Below are 14434 nucleotides of genomic sequence, written 5' to 3' on the forward strand. Positions count from 1 at the left end.
GGACTTTGACCTTAGTTGGAGGGTGGGGACCAAGGTCAGCAGTGAACCTCCCACTTATGTCACTTCCTTAGAGGCCTGCCTGAGCCTGTCCCCTTCCAGGGGACCGAAGGGTACAATCCTACTGTACTAGTGTTCTGGTGCTGCTGTACAAACCATCACAAACCTAGTGGCTTAAAAGCAGCACACATTTATTATCTTATGGTTCTGTGGGTCAGTAGTGTGACACGAAACTCAATGGGCTAAAATCAAGGTGTGGGCAGCCCTCCTTTCCTTCTGAAAGTTCTCAGGGAGGATCGGTTTCCTTGCCTTTTCCAGTTCCTAGAGGCTGCCTACATGCTTTGGCGTGTGGCCCTGCCTCCATTTTCAAAGTCATTGGGTTGAGTCTCTCTTCACGCATTGTACCTCTCCTGCCTTTTCTTCCTTTATCACATCTCTGACCCACTCTGCCTCCTGTTCTTCCACTTGTAAGGACTTATGATTAGATTGGGTCCATTTGGATAATCCAGGATAATCTCCTCATCTCAAGGTTCCTAACTTCATTCACTTCTGTAAGTCCTGTGGCCATGGAGGTGATACATTCACAAGCTCAGGGGGACAAGGGTGTGGACATCTTTGGGGGCCATTATTCTGCCTACCACCCACCCCACTCTGAGGCTTGGGGCTTGAGCCAGGACAGTTTCCCTTTGGGGGCTGGGTTCAGGTGCTAGTGGGTACCTCCTCTTAGGAGCCCTCCCTGATTGCACCCGTCAGAAGACTCTGTTCTGTAGCCTGCGTTCCTATGGTCCCAGCTGTACTTTGTCATACCTGTGAGGCAGTGCTCATGGGCAGGTCTCCCTCCCTAACTGGGGAAGTGTGGGCAGGGAACTCCTTCCCTCTGAGTCACCAGTGTCTGGGCATGGCGAGTGAATATACAGGGCTGGCCTTAGGAGCAACTTTCTAAGTTGTTGGGTGGGATGGAGAGCTTGTCCAGAGGTCCAGCAGTGGCAGACAGGACCTTCCACTGATCTTTTTCTTTGATCTTGGACAATCTTGGTGGCAAGAGGAAGCATGGAGTATAATCTCTGTTTTACAGGGGAGAAAATAGAGGCTCTGAGAGGTTATGTGACTGCCGGGTTTCCAGGGGAAGTGACAGAACAGAGTTCTCACTCAGGCTTCCTGGCCCGCCTCTCCTCCTCTCTCCCCCGTCTCTCTCAGTTATTGTTTATTCCTCACACTGCCTGTTATGAGTTGAATTGTGGCCCCCACAAGTTTAGATGTTCAAGTCCTAATCACCAGTACCTCAGAATATGACCTTATTTGGAAATGGGGTCATTGCAGATGCAATGCGTGAAAATGAGGTCGTGCTGGAGTAGGGTGGGCCCCCTCATACAGCACGACGGGTGTCCTTATAAAAGGCGGACATTTGGACACAGACACACACCCGGGGTGAAGGCCACATAAAGATGGACGCAGATTGGGGTGATGCTTCCACAAGCCAAGAAATGCCACGGATTGCCAGCTGCCACCAGAAGCGAGGAGAAGGGTGTGGAATAGATTCACACCCTCCGGAGGAAGCAAAGCTGCTGATACTTTGGTCTTGGACTTGGCAGCTTTCGGAACTGTGAGACAATACATCCTGCTGGCTAAGGCCCCCAGTGTGTGGTACTCTGTGATGGCATCTAAGACACTGCCTGTGGGGCGAGGCCCAGTCCTCGGAGGTTCGTAAAGCCTGGCTGAGCCGGCCCTCCTGGGCCTCCCTGCCCTCCCCTCCTCTCCCTTTCCCTCCCATCCCTTCCTCTCCCCTCCTTGCTCTCCAGCCACCCTGACCTTCTACATACTCATGTCTTCACAGCTCCATTGGGGTATGATGGATGTACAATAAGCTGCATGTAAAATGTGCAATTTGATGAGTTTTGACATATGTATACACCCATGCAACTATCACCACTATCAAGATAATGAACAGATCAGTCCCCCGTGGTCATCTCTCCCCCCGGCCCCATCTCCCAGCCTGGGCAACCACTGTCAAATAGTTTGCATTTTCTAGAATTTTATGTAAATGGAATCTTCCAGTAAGTATGCTTTGTGATTTGCACACTGGCCTTTCTTCAGTTTCTTGGAACTCCCACAGGCCTCCTGCCATGGGGTCTGAACTTCCTCTTTCTGTATTCCTCCTCACCCTCTGTTCACATCCATCAACCCTCAGCAGTTCTTCGGGGAAGCCTTCCCTGACCCCCCCAGACCAGAAGAGCCTCCATTTAACAAACTTTGCACCCTCCCTTGGACACTTACCACAGGTGCGTTTTACATGAGGTAGATTAATGCCTGTCTTGCCCACCAACCTCTACAAAGGGCAGGCCTGTGATAGAGTCTGCTCACCATTATCCCTGGCACCTGGCAGAATGGTAGCACAGAGGAAGCACTAGAGGGACAAATGCATACATGTGACGGAAGCAGCAAAACCGTGGCTCTCAAGAGCTGGGTCTCTGCAGTGATCTTCAAGCCTGCCTTCCTCTGCCTCCAGTTTCCCATCTTTAAAATGGGTGCAATCACAGTGCCTTACTCACTGATTGTGAGTCTATGGGAGGTGGTGCATGGAAGGAATTTCAAAAAGCACCTGACACATACTAAGCACTCAATGATGGTCAGACATTTTGGGGGCTACAAAGGAATATACGATGGTTCTGTGGCTTGAAGCGGAATTTCTCACTCGTTTTCTAAATGGTGGGTCTGCAGGACGAGTGTTTATCCCCTTCTTGCTCACAAGCCTCATGTTACAAGCCTCTTCTTGTTGGATGAGCGATGCTGGAGAATTAACTGAGCAGGATGAATCACTGGTAAGAGCCTGGTCCCGGCTCAGTGTTGGGGCTGCCGTAGCTGCATGTGCTCTCAAGGCCTCTTCCCGGGGACTCAGGCTCTGTTTATTTGGTGCAGATGTTTATGCAGCAGACCCTGAATAATGGCCCTGAGGGGCCCATTGGAAGGTAGAGCCGACAGGCGGGCCGGCGGGCGGGCGAGGTGCAGCTGTGGGGGGTGGATTTCCCACTAACCTGACATCAGGCTCTAGAGCCCGTCAGGCTTCTTGGGCCGGTGCTCATGGGTGATGCCCTGGCCTCAGGCAGGACTTGGTACAGGATGAGAGCAGATTGGGACAGGCTCTTGAGTGCGATGGTCTGTCCAGGTTGATGTGGCCACGCCCAATGGAAGGAGCCCTGAAGATAAGGTCAGGGGTCATAGGACTCGGTGTAATTGGGGAAGAGGCTGCGTCAGGCCTGTGTGGATTCTAGGCTCAGGACACAGCGTCAGACGTTGTACTGGATGGCAACCCCTGGAGTTGTGCAGTGTGCAACCTGCGTGACTGTACATGGCTGTCCTGTCCGGGGTACTGGCTTATGGATTAGTGTTTCAAGGCAAGTGCTCAGATCTTTGGGAACATTGAAGAAAGCAGTAAGGAGCTGGCAGTCTGTGAGCAGAGCAGATGGTACAGAGCCAGCTCTTCCACTAAAGCTTAAGACGGTGGGGAAAGCCCTCTCAGAGTCTCTTCAGATTTACCTGTAACACAGAGATGGTCTGACAGCCTCACTCATTGTTGAGGGTTGTTGGGAGGATTTCGTGAGCCGGAGTATGTGGACTCTTTTTAAGCTGCGGAGTAGGATGGGCAAGGTTTCACATTGGAGCACGGTCCAGATATGTGCTTAGGTATGTGCCAGGTATGTCCTTCTGAATTACAACTGTCTCTGGGAGAGGCCCAGGGCGGTCGCTGCTTCCATTTGATTCTGGGGTTTCTTGGGGACTGGAGCCAGCATGAAAGAGCCAGAGCCCTACATGGGTGGATATTGGGGGGCGAAGAGAGACCCCAAAAGAGCTGCAGAGCCTCCTCCCAAGAGCCTCCTGTCTTGAGGACTGTGCAGCTGCGGTGGCCGGGGGGAAGCAGACTGAGAGGCTCCGAGCAGCCGAGGCCTCGAGTCCCATCTGGCAGGTGTTTCCTGAGGCCCAGGTTGTGCACTGCTCAGTGTCCCCATGCGGCGTCCGAGCACACTGGCCGCAGGCCACAGTTCTGAGCTACCTGGAGCAGCGTGGTTCCTGTTTCCTGTGATATTGGGGGGAAGTTGAGAGTGTGGGTTCTGGACCTAGTGTGTGGTTTGAATCCCTACTCCATCTCATATTTCTGTGGCCTTGGGTGACCGGCTCTACTTCCCTGGACCTCCATTTCTTTACCTGTAAAGTGGGGATAATAGGAGCACCTCCCTGAAAGTCACCTGATTAGGGGCAGGCACTAAGTTTTGTTGAATCAGGCGTTAAGCCAAGGCCCCATTCCCCTTGGGGGTCACTGTTCTTGAAAGCAGAGAACTGGGTCTGGCTTCCAGTATGTCCAGGGTTTGCACTGGAGGGCTCTGTGTATGGGGGCATGGGGTGGGATGGGGGAAAGGTCTTGCCCTTCATAACTGGGGTGGATGGGGTCACCTTGTTTGCTCACTGCCCTAGGAACTACGAAGATATTTTTTGGAGGGAAAAATAACCTCAATAAAAGTCCCTAGAACAAAACCCAGTTAATCTCAAAGACTCACTTAAAGGAGGTAGTCCCAAATACCAGTCCGTTTTCACAGTTCCTGAGGCAGACACAAGCATGGAAAGTCTCAGGTACACAGGTCACTCACTCCAACAGTGTCTCAAGCCGCTTACTAGGTGGTTCCACTTCTTCGGAATTCTCGATCAGCCCCATGGAGGAGAAAGGCAGCCTTTCTCTGAACTGTCTCCATCTGCTCCTGGGTCTGCAGGTTATTGGGAGAAAGAGCCAGGCGGCGATCACTCTAAGTCACTTCTGTCTCCAGGGACAAATCACATGGTTGGGGGCTGCACCTGGACTGCCGACTGACGAGAGTTGGGGTCCATCCATCAGCATTCTGGAACTGTCCCCTGCTGCCCAGGGCTTGTACCAGGATGCTGTGGCCTGGCCAGGAGGCCCCTTCCTCAGTGGGCATCTGAACTCAAGGAAAAGTGTCAGGCACAGGCTACATTGGGTTTCTATGTGGGGAAGGAGATTAGGGACTCAGGGCTTTGAGGCTGATACCTGAGGATGTCCCGCCTCAGATCTAACAGTCTGAGTAGATTAGGATTCACAATACCAGCCAAAAGGAAGATCATTTGTTTAGCATTGACTCTGTCAGCTACTGAGCTCCAGGTGCCTCCGACATGGAACCTGGTTGCTACTGGGGCCCAGGTGTCCCAGTCTCCGTGGGGAGCTGCTTTCAAAGAATATAGTGCGGCACCTCAGAGGTAATTAAAGGCAGTTCAAAAGTGACTCCATCTCTTGAGGGACAGCAAAGGCAGGGACAATATTCACAGTGTGGTGTGTGACCTTTAGAAATGCTTTTCTCCTCATTTCTGCTTTCCATTGCCTTTGACAGGGTTGCTTTCCCCAAAACTCTCCCTCACACTCCTCTCAACACCAGATTCTCCCTGAAAGCCTGCATGGCTCGTCTTTCCCCTCCCCCCTCCCGATTAACTAGGATGCAGATTTCCTTTCTGCTTTTGTGTCTTTCTCATTTTATTGCCGTTTTGGCATCACCAGGCTGGGTAAAGAAATAATTCTTTGGCGGATAGGGTGTGGAGAGTGATAACTGCAAAAACTTATAATTTAATACTTTTTAAATTTTCACATATATTCTTAATAATCCTGACAACACAACTTGGTGTGGTCAATATTAATATCCCCATTTTACAGATGAGGAAACTGAGGCATAAGGAGGCTAGGGATTCAAACACAGGTGTTTCTGAGACCAGGACCCAGGCTCTTGCTCACTAAGCGGAACAAGGGGACAGCTCTATGTAAAAGAAAGTGCTTGTCATATTCCCCTTCTGCTGCCCCCTTTTTTTTTAAGCGCCACCCTTCCAAGAAGCTTCTAGCCCTTTGTTTTTTCGGGACTGTACTGTTCGTGAATATACTCATTTATTCCTTATTGATTTGCGCTCCATCCTGTCTTCCTGGGGTGGGGACAGCAGTAAGCTGGACAGCAGGGCATCCTCGGGTACCTGGTTTGTATGCTGTGTTAGTCTGCTCCAGCTGCCATAACACAGTACCACAGACTGGATGGCTTAAACAACAGACATTTATTTTCTCACAGTTCCGGAGGCCGGAAGTCCAAGATTGAAGTCAGAGTTGGTTTCTGATGAGACCTCTCTTCCTAACTTGTAGGCAGACAACTCCTCTCTGTGTCCTCCCCTGGGCTTTCCTCAGTGCACTGAGAGAGGGAGAGAGGGAGACAGAGAGATGGAGAGGTGTCAAATGTCTCTTCTTTAAGGACACCGGTCCTATTAGATTAGGGCCTTATGATCTCATTTAACCTTAATTATCTCTTTAAAAGCCCTGTGTCCAAATACAGTTACATTGGGGGTTAGAACGTCAACATCAGGGTTTTGCCGGAGTGTGTGTGGGGGACACACAATCCAGTCCATAACGTATCAGCAGCTGAGGATGGTGGGACCTGAAGGGATCGAGATGGGAGAAGGTGAAAAGGAAAGGAAGGAGGAATCTAGAGCGAGCAGGAGATGCTCAGTGAGCTGAGGGAAAGCGCTGGAGACAACCGCGGGCTTCAGTGGCCAAGGAATCCTGGGCTGGGCTGCCTTGACCTTTATTAGTTGTATAACCTTGTACTCATGAAATAACCCCTTTAAGCCTCTATTTCATCATCAAGAAAATGAGGATAGGGCCGGCCGGTGGCTCAGGCGGTTGGAGCTCCATGCTCCTAACTCTGAAGGCTGCCGGTTCGATTCCCACATGGGCCAGTGGGCTCTCAACCACAAAGTTGCCGGTTCAACTCCCGCAAGGGATGGTGGGCAGCGCCTCCTGCAACTAGCAACGGCAACTGAACCTGGAACTGAGCTGTGCCCTCCACAACTAAGACTGAAAGGACAACAACTTGACTTGGAAAAAAGTCCAGGAAGTACACACTGTTCCCCAATAAAGTCCTGTTCCCCTTCCCCAATTAAATCTTTAAAAAAAAGAAAAGAAAATGAAAATAATAGTAGTATCTGCTTCCTTAGGTAGCTTTGAGGATAAAATTAGGTACTTTATCTAAAGGCCTTGGCACCTTGGAATCTGGTAATGGTCAATAAACATTAGAAGACAGGGGCATGCCAGGGATGGTGTTGGGTCCCTAGAGCAGATGGCCTTGGATACCAGTGTGAGACTTGAGTGTCCCTCACTTTACAGGACTTAATTTCAATGATACGATGGATTAGAGAAGAGGCTGCTGTGCTAGCCCAGGTGAGGGGGTGCTGGGGCCTGAGTGGGGGGGCCCTGTGGCAGACAGGAGGGGGCAGCTGTGAGACTCGAGGCACGGTCTGGCCGGCAAAGGAGACAAGCATCCAGGGAGCTGTCTCGGCTACAGAACGGGACAGGAACAGGCCAGAGTGAAGGGGTTTGGGGGCCAAATCCTCATGTCCCTCGCGGGGCGTTTCTCACCTTTCACCTTCTCTTCTGACAGGCAAGGCATGACTCCACACCGTGGTGCTCTAAGAGTAGCTGGTGGCGTCCATGAGTTGGTGAGTCATTTTTTTAAATAAATGAAACTAAAATTTTTCTTGGCGAAGTACAGTTTCTTCCGTATGATGTATTGTACTCAGGGTCATTTTAAAGGATGGGTACTCAGAAGCTGAAGCCCCAGGGTGGCCTGTACATCAGAATAATACATGCTTTCTTCCAAGGTGGCTGGCACTTTTCTGAGAGTCTTGAGTGACTGAGTCTGAGAGGCTGAGAGAACCCAGAGATCAAGGGTCACCAGCTGCGGCTCAGGACGAAACCGGGGTGGCAGGTGGTCACCTCTGGGATCCTGCCTTAAAGGATCCAGGCCTCAGCCCGGGATGGTCCAATGTCCACCTGAAAAGTCCCTATGAGGCTTTCCATGAACCCTCATGGACATGATCTAGCTGCTCGTGGCCCCAACTCATGGGTCTGTCTGGATATTTGTATGCGCTGAACCACCCGCATCCCTTCCAAATCCTCAAGGCTTGGGGAGACGATACCCCTTGCCACAGCTCCCTCTGCCCTCGGCCTACTCCCAGTGCAGGGGGTGTCCCCACAGCTGGGGGCACTCCACGTGCCCAGGGCAGGACCTGGCCTGATGAAGAGGCAGGTCGTGTGATGTTTTTCTATGCCAGGCTGGTTTCATCACGGGGAGAAAATAAACAAGCTCCAGGTTTTCCCTTGTGTGGTTTCTATTTAGACCTGGGAGAAACAAAATGAACTTTCTTGGAATTTCAGTGGTATTTCTTGGCAGAACCTTATCTGGGGGAGTAGGAGGCAACCCGGAGGTTTGGATCAGTGGTGGGAGGGTAGGTTTTCCTGGCCTCTCACCGGCTTGAAGACTCCTTCTTTCCTTTGTGGAGGCCCCAGGCCTGCTGCTGTGCTTCGCTGGGCCCTGTCTGCAGGGCTGAGGGTAGCTGCGAGCTCTGTTCCTGCTCGAGGACAGTGATGATGCCACTTAGTACTTCCTGTGTACAGGTCAAGGGCTTGATACATAGTAGCTCATTTCACCCTCACTACAGCCCTGTGTGGAACGTACTGTCCTTTCTGCCTGTTCTAGATGTGGAAGCTGAGGCCCAGAGTGGTTGTTTAACTTGCTCAAGGTCACACAGCTAGAAATACGTGGAGTCAGGATTCAAATCTAGACTTTCTGACTTGAAGTGTGGCTGTGGGTCAGGGAGCTTCCTTGGTTGTAACCGGCCCTAGTCTCTTGCGGTCCCTCCTTGTCCCCAAGGTCCTCCAAAACCTTTGTTGTTTTCTGGCCTCTAAGCTGCCACATATGTGCTTCTTTGGTCTGGAATGCCCTTCTTCCTGGCTTACTCCCAGTTGTTCTCAGGACCTGGCTCGGTGACCGCTTCCTGCAGGAAGCTCTCCCTGACCACCCCAAAGTCCAGATGGGGTGCCTCTCCTGGTGCTACTAGGCTTCCTCCCAGCAGCATGTGGACCACCCACGGTTAGAAACAGGGCTATAGTGGTACCTGCCGATCTCCTCCCCCACTGCTCACTAAATGTTTGATGAGTGAATGAATGGCAAACTCACGTCACTTGCTGCGATGTCTGAGATTATCAACCTGACGTTTCTGGTTAAGAGTGTGTTTCTAGCCCCTCCTCACCTCCCTATGCCTCAGTTTCTCATTTGGAAGATAGAACCATGGTTTATTCTTGTAGGGTTGGTTGCAAGGCTTAAATGAGTGAACCCATACACAGCACTCAGAAGAGCCTGGGCCACCTGTGAGCTGTCCTTATCTGGTGGGTGCTTTTCATCCTGGGGGGAAGTGGCGGGGGAGGCTCTGCCCCAGGCTGACCTACTTCTGCCTCGGGCACTGCTCCTTCATGGGAATGACTCAGCATTTGGAAATCGGACTTCTTTTTTAAAGAGCCAGATCATTCCCCCATCAAACTAAAGATATTAGGCAAAGTTAAATGCCAACTGACGGGTGGGGTTAGGGGTGGTACTGGATAGCAAGAAAATTGTCCAGATGAAACCAAGAGACCATTTGCCACGGAGGACAGCAAATAAAATGTGTGTGTGTGTGTGTGTGTGTGTGTGTGTGTGTGAGAGAGAGAGAGAGAGAGAGGAAGAGAGAGAGAGAGAGAGAGAGAGAGAGAGAGAGAGAGAGAGAGAGAATTGGTGGGGGTGGGGTGAGGGAGGCAAATGTGTCTCCCATGGGGGAAGGGCTATAAACTCCAGGAAGGTGGGGTCCTTTCCTCCTTAACCTCCATATTCCCTCTTGTGGAGTTTTCCAAACTCTGCTCTGCAGAAACAAGTCCCACCAGAGGCTCTGAGAAGAGGGTTCTGTGGTCCCATGAATGTGGACTCGCCCACTCCTGTATCCCCTCCTGGGCATTCTGTTTAGGCCAGTGTTTCCCTGATTACTTGACCAGGGAACCCCTTTTCACATAATCTTTTTACATGTTATACCCATCAATATCCTTTAGTTCCAGAGCATACTTTGGGACCCTTCCCCCCAAGTGACTAACACACAGTTCACATTAATTGTGATTGAAATAACTTTTTGAAACTTAAGAATGGAAAATAAGTTAAAATCTGTATTCATTTCCAAGGGCTGGGTGGCTTAAAACAAAAGAAATTTATTGTCTCCCAGTTCTGGAGGGCAGAAGCCTGAAATCAAGGTGAGGACAGGACCAGGCTCCCTCTGATGCCTGTAGGGGAGGATGTTCCTTGCCTCTTCCGGTGGGTGCTGGCAATGCTTGGTGTGTCGTGGCTCATCCAGCACCACTCCGATCTCTGCCTCTGTTCTCCCGTGACCATCTTCCCTCTATATGCCTGTCTCTACGTCTCTTCTCAGAAAGATACCAGCTGTACTGGATATGGGGCCCACCCTACTCCAATAGGACCTCCTCTTAACTAATTACACCTGCAATGGCTCTAGTTCCAGATAAGGGCACGTTTTGAGTAGTGGGGGTTAGACTTCCACATATGGGGGACATAATTCAACTCCTAACAGAAGCCCATCCTTGACAGGGGGATTCTGGGTTGGGAGTTAACTGTAACCGTCCAGAAAGGTGCTTTCTCCACCTTGCAAGACCTGGCGGTGATGTTATACGCTGTGGTTAGTAAATATGGAGGGTTTTCTGTTGCCAGTCACAGAGCCGCGCGCCTTACGAACAGCACGTCACTGAACCTCACGGCAGTCTTGACAGCTGGTTCTGTTATTATCCCTGTCTCATAGACAAGCAGGGTAAGTGCATCTGCACAGCTAGTCTGTGGTGAGCTGGAGTTTAAACTGGTCCGTGTGCCTGCGCCGTGGCCTGGCTTTCTTGTTCTGTGCCCTGCAGCTTAGGTGGAAATGGACAGTCTGCTCCTGACCAAGTCCTCGTCCTTGTCAATTTTCCCACTAACTCACTTTTATTTTTTTTCTGTCTTCATATATTTATCGGGCATTTAGATTTGGTTTATAGTGAATCTATGTCCATTTACTTTGGTCACTTTTCTATTGTCTTCCTATTATCAATCTGTGACAACTCTTTATGCAGGACAGATAGTAACTCTTTATTTCTCAAATGTGAGTATGTTTCCTGTTCGTCAGTCTGTCTTTTTACTTCACATATCTTTTACTATTCGAGAATGTTTGCTACTTTTGGTTAACATGTCTTTCTTTTATCAATTTTCAATTTCCGATCGCCGTTAAAAAAAAGTTCCCCAGTGCCTAACTCATATTTTCTTGTCTTTTAAATTATGTGATTTTTATTGTTTTATTTTTCACATGTAAGCATTGATTTCACCTAGAACTTATTTTTGCAAATAGTTTTTGAGGTAAGGGTTTAATGTATTTTCTCCCAGAAAGGTAACCACTTGGGCTGGCACCATTCATTAAATAAACTGTCCTTCCCCATTGAATTACCACACACAAGCTTTTATCCAGAGAGGATAAAGCCGGGAAGGTGTATGGAGGAGGTGGAATTTTAGGAGCTGCAGGAATGTGGGGATGAGGTACTCTGGTGAGGAAGAAACCTCTGGAAGAAGGGAAGGGAGCTGGGAACAGAAGGATCCAGTTGAGGAGCAGGGGCAGGTGTTATGGGGTCAGAGGGCCAGGTGATGCCAAGTTAACTCCTGCAGGATGAGGCACCCCTGGAGGGGCCACCCCAAAACTAGAGCTTCTGGCTGGGGTGCAGCCAGAGCTGCTGGGATAGGGACCCCTGGATGGACAGAGTGTACCCATGTCCATAGGGTGTGATCCCAAGTGGTTGTCACTGGAGATCTGGGGTGTTGACGAGAAAGTAGAACAGAAGGCCTGGGGATTGGGAAGAGAAGCCAGGGGGATTCCCTAGGGGCTGGAAAACCAAGCAGGAGCCCAGGAGCCCAGTCGCCTCATGGGGTCCCACATGGAGCATCTGCTATTGTGCCCTGACCACCTCCCTGGGCACTTACCTTTCCAGGCAGGCTGATGGGGCCATCCTGGAAGCACCTGTAACTGTGCCTGGTCGTGTGCTCACCTTGTGTGTGGGGCGGCCAGAAATGCTAAGTGATTAACGAATGTCTCCAGGAGCAGTCCTCAACCCAGGATGGATGAAATTTGGTGTTTGAACCTCCCGCTCTCTTGGCCCTCAGGTGGGCAGCTGAGCAGTGCTCTACGCCCTCTCCCAGGGGTCCCCGTTAGGATTGAGCCCCAGTAACCCATGGTTATAACCTGCTCATGAACACACCCTTCCCTGTCTCATTTCCCCACTCCCCAACCTAGGCTCCTTGGGATCACCTCCCAAATCGACTCCTGGCACTCACATCTTATTTCAGGTCTGCTTCCGGGGAAACCCAAATTCAGAGTTAGGTCCCTCAGTGTCCGGGAGGGATTGTTGGAGCCCATCCAGTCCCTCTTGCTCAAGCACAGTTGGTCCCAGGGCTGGGAAGGGAGGGGAGACTTGCAGAGCCTGCCACTAAGGAGGGTTCAGCACTGGAGGTTGTGAGCAATAGAAACTGGGCTCTAACTCGTTTAACGCAGAAGGGGGAATATTGGCTTTTGGAACTGAAAAGTCCTGACAGTGGCACTAGCTTGAGGCACAGCTGAGTCCAGGGGCTTAGATGAAGTCTCAGCTCTCTCTCCACCCCTCATCTACTTTTCCTAGTTATGGGCTTCATTCTGGAAGGGAGTGGTGGTGCCCCCTGCTCCCGTCCCAGGTTTCTATTCTACCAGCTTGGCAACTGCAATAGAAAAACTCTGCCTCTCTTCCAGTGATTTTAGAAAGCGTCCCAGCCCCGACTCTCATGGAGTAAAACCTGGGGAAAGGACCAATATCTGAGCCAATCCCGACGTCCAGGTGGAGGGTGTGAGTTACCTGGCCCTGGCCCTCCCCTCCTGCCGGGGAATGGGCTCAGCCTCCTAAGATTGGGGGCATTGTCTCTACCCCAAAAGGTGGGCTGTTTCCTGGGGAAGAAAGGCCAGGGAAGTGAAATCAACAGATGAGGATGGGCAAGTTCTGTTGAAGAGGGACAAAAGAGAACAGAACAACTGAGAGAGGAAGGCAAAGAGCCATGGGCAGAGGGAGAGGAAAGACCATTTCGATGGCTCTCTTTTGGGGCTCTGGCTGTCAGATGCCAGTCCCTGGAGCACTGTTATGCGAAGACAAGGATTTTTTTAAAAAAAGGATTTTGGGGGGTTTGTTTTAAAACTCTTTATTTTGAAATATTTTTTAGGGTTACCTAAGAATTGGAAAGATAATACAATTTTCCTGTATGCCCTTATCCAGCTTCATGTTAACACCTTCCATACCCACTGTGATTCCTCAAAACTGAAAAATTAACACTGCTGTGTCACTATGAACTAAACTACAGGCTTTATTCAGATTTCCCCGTTTTCCCCACTGATGTCTGTTTCTGTTCTGGGATTGAATCCAGGATCCTACATTGCTTTTAGCCGTCATGTGTTCTTATAGTCTTCATGTGTCTCCTCCAATGTGTGACAGTTTTCTCCATCTTTCCTCGCCTTTTCTTATCTGCAGTCAGGTATCTTATAAAATGTCCCTCCATTGGGGTTGACCTCATGTTTTCTCACAGGTAGACTGAGGTTATGGATTTGGGAAGACGACTAAGGGGTGAAGTCTTCTTAGCGCTTCATAGATCAGTGCCCCATAGCAGAGGGCCTGGGAGACCAACATGACTTATCAGCAGTGGTCACTTACTTGGTTTAGGTGTTGTCCATCAGGTTTCTCTATTGTAAAGCTAATATCTTCCCCTTCCCATAATCCACTGGGAATGCAGGGATTTTTTTGATGAGTTTTATCCAGCAAGAGAGAGCAAACACTCTCTCTGTCTGTCCTCCCAGGCCAGGCCTCCACTTACGTCTGCTGCTATGTAACTGCTGGGGCAGACATTGGTTCTGTGTTCTCCATCACTCTCTGGGAAGAAAGGTGGTGGCTTCATCTTGAGCGTTCTGAATCTCAAGGTCATCTTGTCTGCTATTTTCTAGAACTGTTGTGTTTCAGTTGCAGCCGGTTTGGGGCTCTGGTTGCTCATATCTGGATTTTAATTGGGAAATGGGCCAAAGCCAGATGTGGTTCGCCCCGGCTTCCTGGAAAAAGCTGTGTTTTCTCAGAAAGAAGAGGGTTTCCTCCAGGAAAGGAAGAAGAGTTTGCTCGCAGAAGCCTAGAATAACTGAGTTACCCAGGACGGCAGTGGTGGCCTCTTACTTGCTGAGAGGAGACAGATGTCTCTATTGAAACCTGGAGGTAGTGGGCTCCTGGTGACCTGCGTGGAAGGCTGGCAGAGCGGGGGAGGGATCAAGGCCGCGAGACCAGCCGTGGCCCAACCAAAGAGGCCATTTGTGATGGCCTGTTTGCCAGGGTATCTGCTGACCTGCGGCTGCTCTCTGGAAGTGAGACATTTTTGCAGTTTCACTCATTTTGGTCCTGTTTGCAGTTCCGTTCTGAAAGATAATCAATGGTTAGAGCAAGTAAAACATTGTGCCTATAAAA

The 14434-nt window shown here is 50.3% G+C and overlaps 1 long non-coding RNA gene across 1 annotated transcript in view; it reads left to right on the forward strand.

The window, feature by feature from the left end:
* The window catches only part of LOC308508336, a 135474-nt gene that overhangs the window by 28149 nt on the left and 92891 nt on the right, over positions 1–14434 (forward strand). Inside the window, exon 12 of the long non-coding RNA XR_013995013.1 lies at positions 7467–7524. This is a non-coding gene — a long non-coding RNA (uncharacterized lncRNA). The remainder of the gene's footprint in view (positions 1–7466; positions 7525–14434) is intronic.

The sequence above is a fragment of the Rhinolophus hipposideros genome, assembly GCF_964194185.1.
Source record: "Rhinolophus hipposideros genome assembly, chromosome: 15".
NCBI lineage: Eukaryota > Metazoa > Chordata > Mammalia > Chiroptera > Rhinolophidae > Rhinolophus > Rhinolophus hipposideros.